Here is an 8,752-nt window from a genome sequence, read left to right as displayed (position 1 = left end):
CAGAACAATCAACAGCAGCTACATCTACTACATCAGCAACAACTAGATCAATATTAACCAAACCAGATAGAACCGAATCAGCTTTTCCAACCAGCAGCAGGAGGCAAACTTCAGTAAACCCAACAGCAACGCCGTTTACCAAACCTAATCAAACAAAATCACGAGGTAGAGATGCATTTTATTAAGTTTAAATATCTTAAGGTATAGGCTGGGTTTTTTTTAAATTAAATTTAGTGAAGATATTAGCAGTAATGTCTCCAATAGCTGTGGTAGAAAGTAGAGAGTTTGTAGAAAAGTAAAAATATCCACAGRTTAGAGGAATGTCTAAAGAAAGAGACGCTTTCTAAAGTTTTTTCACTGTTTTCTTGGCCTAAATATATTTGTGTTAAAGTTGTTAGCTTCTGTTATCATATATAAGACRGAGTCCATCTGACCTAGTATTATTGTTGTTTTCACAGATTGTCACTTTAACAAGCCAGCCTTTTCCTTTAATTTCAACCAGATGTTTTATTCAGGTGTCTTTCTTCCAGTGGTTTTATTTTATGTAACGTGTCGTTTGTCCACCAGGTTGGATTTGGTGGGTTGTCATTGTGTCCATGTTGTTAGCAGGACTCTTAATAACTGCGATGGTGACCATCGGATGGATAAAAACTAAAGGTGAGAACAATCACTGATTTATCTAAAAACARCATCCATGTAATTATGCAAACCGCTGCTTAATATTTTAACTGTTGTTTTTYTTATATGCATAAAAATAAAGTAATAGTAGATGATAAACTATGATGCATGATTGTCTTTAAGCTGAATCAAACTCTTGTCTCTTTTAGGAAATAAAAAGCAGAAGGAAGACCAGCCTGTGAGTTTCACCACAGAAATATGACATATTTAGACATTTTGAAACSTCATTCAGCCACTGCTGGCTTCTGGACTTTTTTGGACTTTCGTCACCCAGATATGAAACTCAGCTGAGGAAGTGAGCTCAGAGTCTGCCGTGAATGACTCAGTTTGATCAGAAACCCACACAGGGCAGAATGACACCAGATGGTTTTGTGGGTTAGGTCTGGTCCATGCAGACGTGTCAGAAACCAACTGACTGATAACTCTTTAACAACAGGAAGAACCTTTAATGACAAAAAGTCTAATTTTTTAACTACAGTTTGCAGAAACCCCATCACTKTTACTCTTTGCTTTGTTTTCYTTCAGCAGGTGGATCCTTATGTTTCTTATGCATCCATGAACCTCGGCATGGAAACCAGGACAAAAAGCAACGTGAGTGCCACCATAGAAACGCAACATAGATTTATTCATCACGGTGTGATGTAATGTAGAAACATTAAGGTCTTCCAGGTTGAAACCTTTTCTCTAACTGGGTCTTAAGTGTTAAGTTTAAATATTGCAAAAGATTCATGGATTGGCTTCATGTTCAAAATGTTCAAATCTGATATTCATCATCTGTGAGCTGATAAACTGGGATTTACCGTCTGCCTCCTCTATGCACAGAAAAGCAATGTTAAATATTAACATCTCTACTTATGGTTAACATGTTACAGTAATATTTTTTATGTTTTTATATTATTGTGCTATTCCAGGTCCCTGACACTGTGATCTACAGCACTCTACAAGCTCCATCTGCTGTCATCTGATCAGCTGCTGTCCAGAACTGAAGAAAAAGCAACATTTCCTACTGAATGCCTACCAATCTGTGTATCAGTGTACAATGTGTGAGCGTTGGTGTCATGATCCGTGTTTCTGTGTGTTTATTTTTGAGCTTTTTTCTGAGTCCTGTCTCTGCGTCTTCCCCGTTGATTGTTTCCCAGGTGCGTCTCGTTCCCTTGATTACCCCTGTGTGTATTTAGTCTCACCTGTTGTCTGTGTTCCTTGTCCTTGTCTAACGTTGTGTGTACCAATCTGTTTCCTTGTGTTCCTTGTGCTCCCCGTTGTTCTGTACCGCAACATCTACCATTAAACAACATCATCATCTTCACCATAACCTGGGTCTCAGCGTTTCTCCTCACCACTTCCACCCAACAATTATGACAGTTGGTGAGTGTGATTGGGTGAATGTGACTCTACTGTAAAGTGCTTTGAGTTGTCAAAATGATTGGAAAAGCCCTATAAAAGTTCAGTCCATTTTACCATTTTCCTTTAATTTGTTGTGGATTTGAATCCAGTTGTTTTGTTCTGGATCATTTCTGCTTGTTTGATGCATAATCTGCTCCCATCCTGCCTCTGCAGTGCTTGGATCACAATCCTTCAAACATTTAATGCATTTACAAAGTTTATTGTAATATATATATTTTTATGCTGGCAAATCAGTAGAATTACAGTGTTTTTCATTCCATTGTTTATTGTAATTTCTAATAAAGTTGCCAAGCTTCAGCTTTCTGATAAGCCGGTKGTGGGTCGCCATCTTTCTTGACGCTAAATACAGTGTGATGCTAACCAACCAATAGGGAGAAGTTGTAGCCTGAAGGCTCTGCCCCTCATTATCATAATGAAGCAGAAACGAATAAGGACAATGGCAAAAGGACATGCAGAAATAAGTAAATATCAATACAGATAAAGCATCCATCCATCCATCCATTTTCTTTACACCATTGTCCCTCAGTGGGGTCAGGAGGAGCTGCTGCCTCTACAGCTAACGTTCCGGGCGAGAGGCGGGGTCACCTGGACAGGTCGCCAGTCTGTCGCAGGGCAACACAGAGACACACAACCATGCACACACACACTCACACTCACACCTAGGGGCAATTTGGAGAGRCCAATTAACCTGACAGTCATGTTTTTGGACTGTGGGAGGAAACCGGAGTACCTGGAGAAAACCCACCATGCACAGGGAGAACATGGAGACTCCATGCAGAAAGACCGGGGCCGGGAATCGAACCCAGAACCTTCTTGCTGCAAGGCAACAGCTCCACCAACTGCGCCACGGTGCAGCCAAAAAAGAAGCCAATAACTTATTAACAATCTATTTATCCTGAAATGGCTCTCCATTCTCTATAGTCCAAAGACTGCAGGTTTAAATTAGAATTTCTTGCTAGTCTGGTACATTCATGTTTTTAAAGTTTAATGAAATGTTGTGCATTGTCTCTGTAAAACAAACAGACTGTAAATAGAAACATTTCTCTTCCCAGTTTTCCAAACGTTCCAATGTAAACAGAAGCTAAACTGCTTTCCACAGATAAACCTCCAACTTGCCTTTGGTATCATTACCTTTAAAAACTGATGTGTAGTTAATTTACTCACTGAAAATAAACAAACCTGAAGGTCCAGAAAACGAGAAGAGGCCAATGGAAAAGTAAAACGGGTTCAGTGCAGCAGAAGCCTGTCAAAGGGTCAGTGTTGTGTAAAAACAACTTTTTGAGCTTTACTTCATGTTAAAGCTCCTCCTTGGAATAACAGTGTCAAAGTTTCTGAGCTTCTGCCTTTCAGACCTCCCACATGTCTTTCCTACTCWGCTCCTTCAGACTAGCAGCAGCAGCAGTTAGCAAACACCTGGTGGAACTGTGCATCTGATGAGCTCATTATATGAGCTACTTCTAGGTGAAGGAATGTACAAATGTTGTTAAAGGGTTAATAGAGGAGCCATGTTGAGATGACTTCCTGAAGGTGGAGTTTCAGAAAGAGCAGGAGTTTTTAAAGAGACAGAGACCCAATTTCAAGGCATTAAATTACAAAGTCACATTTCTTTTCAAACATATTTCATATATAAAGCCTTTTTATAATGACTGAAGGTAATATAGTTACTTTATTGTGCTTTAAAATGATTCTATATGACTGGAAAACACATCATACGTCCCCTTTAGCCTTTTACTCATTTTTGTAAGTGAGGTGAACTGCAGCAGAGAGCATGTGGGTCAGAGGGCCCTGAGCATCCGGCTTGAGAAACATCGCTCTGGCTGCTGGTTTTTCAACGTTTGCTTTCATAAGTTTAAATAGATTATGATTATCTGCTCTTGCTATGAGCATTGTGTGGTCTAAATTTAAAAAAAGGAGAACAATGAGACGCTTTATGCTGCTAGTGTGTTCATGTGCAACAACTGGTAACAGAAACTAACACAACAGAAACGGTCCCATCTTGTTTCGAAAGGTATCAACTCTTAAAGCTACTGTTTTATTCTTGCAAATATTTTAAAAAATGCTTTTGAAATACGCTAAGGAGGTAAATGAAAAAATGCTAATGTTGGAAGTCTTTTTGACAGGTTTCTAAAAACATGCAGAGACTAAAACAACAAACATCACAAGTGAGAAACAGGGTGAAGACGTAGTGAGGAAGTCGCCCCTCCTGAAGCTCATGGGTGTTTATTTTCAATAAGAAGCCATTTTGAACTCAAGTCGTTAGCGAACATGAACAGAGGAGATGAAGATGAGCAAAAAGGCTGAAACAGGATGGATACGGTTGTCTTTAATTCTGATGCTTCACTTTGCAGGTAAGATTAAATTTAATAAACATTAAATAAAGTTTAATGCTGCTTTCAGTATTTGTGTCCAACTTAACACTTGTCTAGTCCGTAGCTTCCTGACTGCAGTTGACTCTCACAAAAGAGTGACGCAATATTTTATGTTTTTTCTGACCCGTTACTCAGGACATAAAAGTTTATGTTGTATTTAATTTATATACATTTCATTTTAAGAGGTCGTAAAATGAGTCTTTTATCACGAACAGACTTGGTGTAAGAAAACATTTGATTTGACAAAGTGCGATAGATTTAATTTGTAACAAGCTGTTATAAGGAACTAAAGATTAATAAGTAAATTAAGCAGATTAAGTGTTTCAGTTTATTTTTAGCCGTGAAGAAAACTCATAAAAAGCATGTCAGCTGCTTAGAGCTGCAGATAAATTATGTCAAAGATGAGTTATAAATTTAACCCCAAATGACTTTTACACACAAACAAAAACTTATTAACGTACTAACAAACGAGAAAGCACACAACACAACAACGATACTGCGGCTCATGTATTGTTGTTGGACCAGAACTATATTCGCATTTTGTGGGTTTTCCTTCATGATAAACAACCAAAGCAGTAAAGAAGCAGCTCATTAGTCATGAGGGAGATGACATGGAGTCTCTCCTCACAGTTTGTTGGGTTTTTTCCTGTCACATTCTCATTCAACAGCTTTTACAACAACAACAAAGCACAACTTCACCGAATCCACCGAAAAAACTCCAACCAGCATCACATCTACTGCGACGGCCTCACAGTACAGCAACATTAAAGGTGGTAATGGATTTCAGTCAGAGTGTCCACTCCTGTTTTTCTAAACCGTCTCGATTAACCATCAGTTTTAATCCTCCACAGGTCAGTTATTATATTACATCATTATTTTATTTGGTGCAGCAGCTATCATCATAACAGCTGTGGGGATCATCAACATGAAGAAAACAAGAGGTGAGAGAAATCAAACTATAAACTTTGATTTTTTTTATAGTCTCACCGGTAACATCAATATTAGTTTATTCAGTTTCCTGACATTACTTGTTGTAAAGATATTTTTATGAGTGGCAGGCGTAAATTATTTGGTTTATTAATGTTTAATTTATACATTTTATGCTTAAAAACAATAAAAACTCTTGACTGATGACAAAACAGTTACTCAGTTCAAAATTATTATAAAGTGTGAACCGTCTGTAACACAGACAGTCAAACTCCTGCGTACATGAGCAGATGCTTTACTGACTGACATCAGAAGAGCTAAAATGGTGGATGAGAAACTGCAGCACGTCTATCATTGTGTTTGCATTGATGAGATCAAAATGGCTGCCTTGAGCTACTGCAGTTCTGCTTGTTGGTTCTCACCAAAAGAGGAACTGTGAGAAAGGTCTGAGTGAATAAAAACTATTTTCAACCTTTCAGAATGAGACTTGAGACGCACTCATCTTTGTTTCATACTTTCAGGAACTAAGCAAATGAAGAAAGGCAAAACTGTAAGTATAAAGAGTCATTTAATACACCTGTAATTGTGATAATTCAAGATTTAGTTTATCTTTCTTAAAAATGGCTCAGGGGAGTGAGTGCAGAAAGAGGTTGTAGAAAGAGGGTGAAAGGATTGCAGTACGACTCGCTACCTCTGCTTTGACTCACTKTCCTCCATCGGTTGAATTCATCACTATTGGCCCTTTRCAGCTTCGCCACCTAACCGTCCTGACAGACGTCTGAGATGAGGGACTGGAGTCTGGAACGGAGCGACTCTGATTGTTTTCCCAAGTTGTTTTTTGTCTATTTAGCTTGAGATTATTAGTCTGTGTCGGTAGCTCACTTACTCGGGGTTCATTAACCAAGTTACGAACAGTTGGAACTTAGATGGCTTAGAAACTGACGTGTTGATTTGGTCAAATCTGCCTGAATTCGGAGCGCATCTTTCATTCCACTGTGTGATAAATGGTCTTTCCTCTTACACCAGAGCAGACTTTAAAGGTCAAAGGTCATGGCTCACCTTTGAAAAAATGATTAGCCATTTTTTTATATGGTTACTAAAGATTAGATGTATGCTTTCTCCATAATACAATATTTAATTTATTAAACATATTTATTAAGTGTATGAATTTTAATCTTTTTACCTTGTAAAATGCACCAGAGGCTGCTAGTCCTTATGACTGATTGCTGCTCTCCATCGCCACAGTATCTTTTCTCATAAAAAGGTTTTTTATAAAATGACAACTTTGCATCCTTGTCTGTTTGTGAAGATGGCGACACAGCACGTTATGAGCATTTTTACAGTGAAATAAAATAAATAAAAGTGATGTTAAGCTACCAGCTGACTGTTTTTGACAGGTTTTACAGGAGTTGATGCWCACAGGTTGTTTTGGAGCAGGGAGTGTGGCGCCATATGCAAAATGTCTGTAGCTTTTGCTGGACATCATTTTGTTCTYCATGTGTCCACATTGGGGTTTATGCTAAAATGAGAAACTTTTTTGTTTGAAGTAGTTTTGTACCAAAGAACARAGTTTTCTTTTATTTTACTGCGTCATTAAGAGCTTGCACAATTAAACTAATCGACTCATGACAAAATAAAATGGATTTTTTTATTAGCATTTTTGGAATGACATTAATTTTATCTGGTAAAATGTGAAGGCTAAGGGTCATGTTACAATGTTTTTATGTGCAAGAAACAGGCAAGCTAATGTAGATGCTAACTTTATCAAGCAGCCTTATAAGACAGTAAATGCAAATTAATAATTAAGTATGGTGTCATTGTATTTAGATCTGATCAAACTAAACGAGACCGAATGATCAAAATCCTCTAAATCTTGACAGCAGATGGAGACAAAACGTGAAAGAATTGAGTCAGTTCCAAAGAGGGTTCAGAGGCTTTGATGATGATAATGAAATGGTTTCAGCATCATGATGTTCTGTATGCAGGATGATCCCGAGGAAACCGTCTGCTACGCCTCCATCAGCCACTCCAACAAGACCAAACCTGAAGCACAGGTCAGTGCTTAACCTGCCCTGGTGGTTCAGGGGGCAGCAGAATCATCACTTTGGGGAAGTTGCCTTATTCAATGTTTTTATGCTTCTTTTAGGTTTGTGGTGATGATGATGAGGATGATGAAAATGCTCCTGTGATCTACAGCACAGTTACACATGGCCCTTCTTCCACTATAGTATCCAGTGATCCAAACTGCCTCTATGCTACAGTTAACAATTAAAATGAAAATGATTAAAAGGTCACATGTTGTTTTTAATTGATGGTTTCTAGTAACTGTATATATCAGGTTTATAATTCTATATGTTATTCGCTCACATTGCTGCCTGTGTCTCCAGTTTTACTGCAGCTTATTGTTCTCACATGACATTTTTCTTTTCCAATAAAGTTTCACATATCAGACATAACTGGCTGTTTCTGCTGAGGTTTGAACTGAAGTAACTCAAACTCCAGTCCTCCAGGGCTGACGTCCTCCACCTGTGATTTTATTTGTGTTTCTTATTTAATGGAAACATTACAACTGTGAAATTGTGTTTTTTTGACATTAGCAGAATATTGACAGTTTTGCTACATTTGTAATGTTTGCAAGTGAAACTCAGAAACAGGACTGACAGAGTGGCACAAACAGGGAAGTGGCAAACATTTTAGGTTTATCAAGTCAGAGAACTGCAAAGCCTGTTACCATTCAGTCAGTCTTTAACCCTTTACAACAACCTGAATTTGAGCAAAAACTGTATGCTGGTTTTTCTCATCCCACATCAGTGTCTGACCTCAGAGCTCTGGAAATACAGCTTTGGAAGAATGATTAAAAAAAAAAGAACCTTATGGAAAGCCTTTTTGTTTCTTGTGTTTGAAAGCAATGAGTGAATACCATTTGCAAGATTGTGTAGGAAGCAAACATTGACCCCTGTAACCTGCTTAATTGGAAACTTAAAAACACATACAAGTGTTTTTGACGTCACAAGCAAATCACAGCTCTTCCCCTGATGTGTTCTTGTTCTAAAATATCCTCTGGAGATGAAGCTGCATCTGGGGGAAATAAGGAACTAACATGTCTCACAACAGTGAATAATATGATGTGTGTGCTTTTTTACTAGCAGTCTATCAGATTTTAAACAATAACTTATGGAACAGTTGGCACTTTTCTCTACTGTTCATATTTACTACGATTCACCCAGACATGCATGTTTTACCCTGTTGCCATCAACAAAGTGGGCTAAGACTTTCCGAAGGGAAAAAACAGGCTGAAGTCAGTGAGGAAGTGATACTAAAGTTATTTCCACATTAATGCAATATTTTGAAAGCGTTGTAGTGTGAATCATTTG

At 38.1% G+C, this 8,752-nt stretch overlaps 1 long non-coding RNA gene across 1 annotated transcript; it reads left to right on the top strand.

Moving 5' to 3' along the window:
* The first annotated feature begins 6 nt into the window (after positions 1-6).
* LOC108165760 (uncharacterized) lies at positions 7-1,808 on the top strand. The gene is made up of 5 exons (XR_001776085.1): positions 7-165; positions 568-657; positions 828-856; positions 1,204-1,269; positions 1,590-1,808. It is a non-coding gene; the product is annotated as an uncharacterized LOC108165760 (long non-coding RNA).
* Positions 1,809-8,752: the final 6,944 nt, after the last annotated feature.

The sequence above is a fragment of the Poecilia reticulata genome, linkage group LG21 (assembly GCF_000633615.1).
Source record: "Poecilia reticulata strain Guanapo linkage group LG21, Guppy_female_1.0+MT, whole genome shotgun sequence".
In the NCBI taxonomy this organism is placed as follows: Eukaryota; Metazoa; Chordata; class Actinopteri; order Cyprinodontiformes; family Poeciliidae; genus Poecilia; species Poecilia reticulata.
Note: the sequence above shows the minus strand (reverse complement) of the source record. Positions and strands in the feature narration are given on the sequence as shown.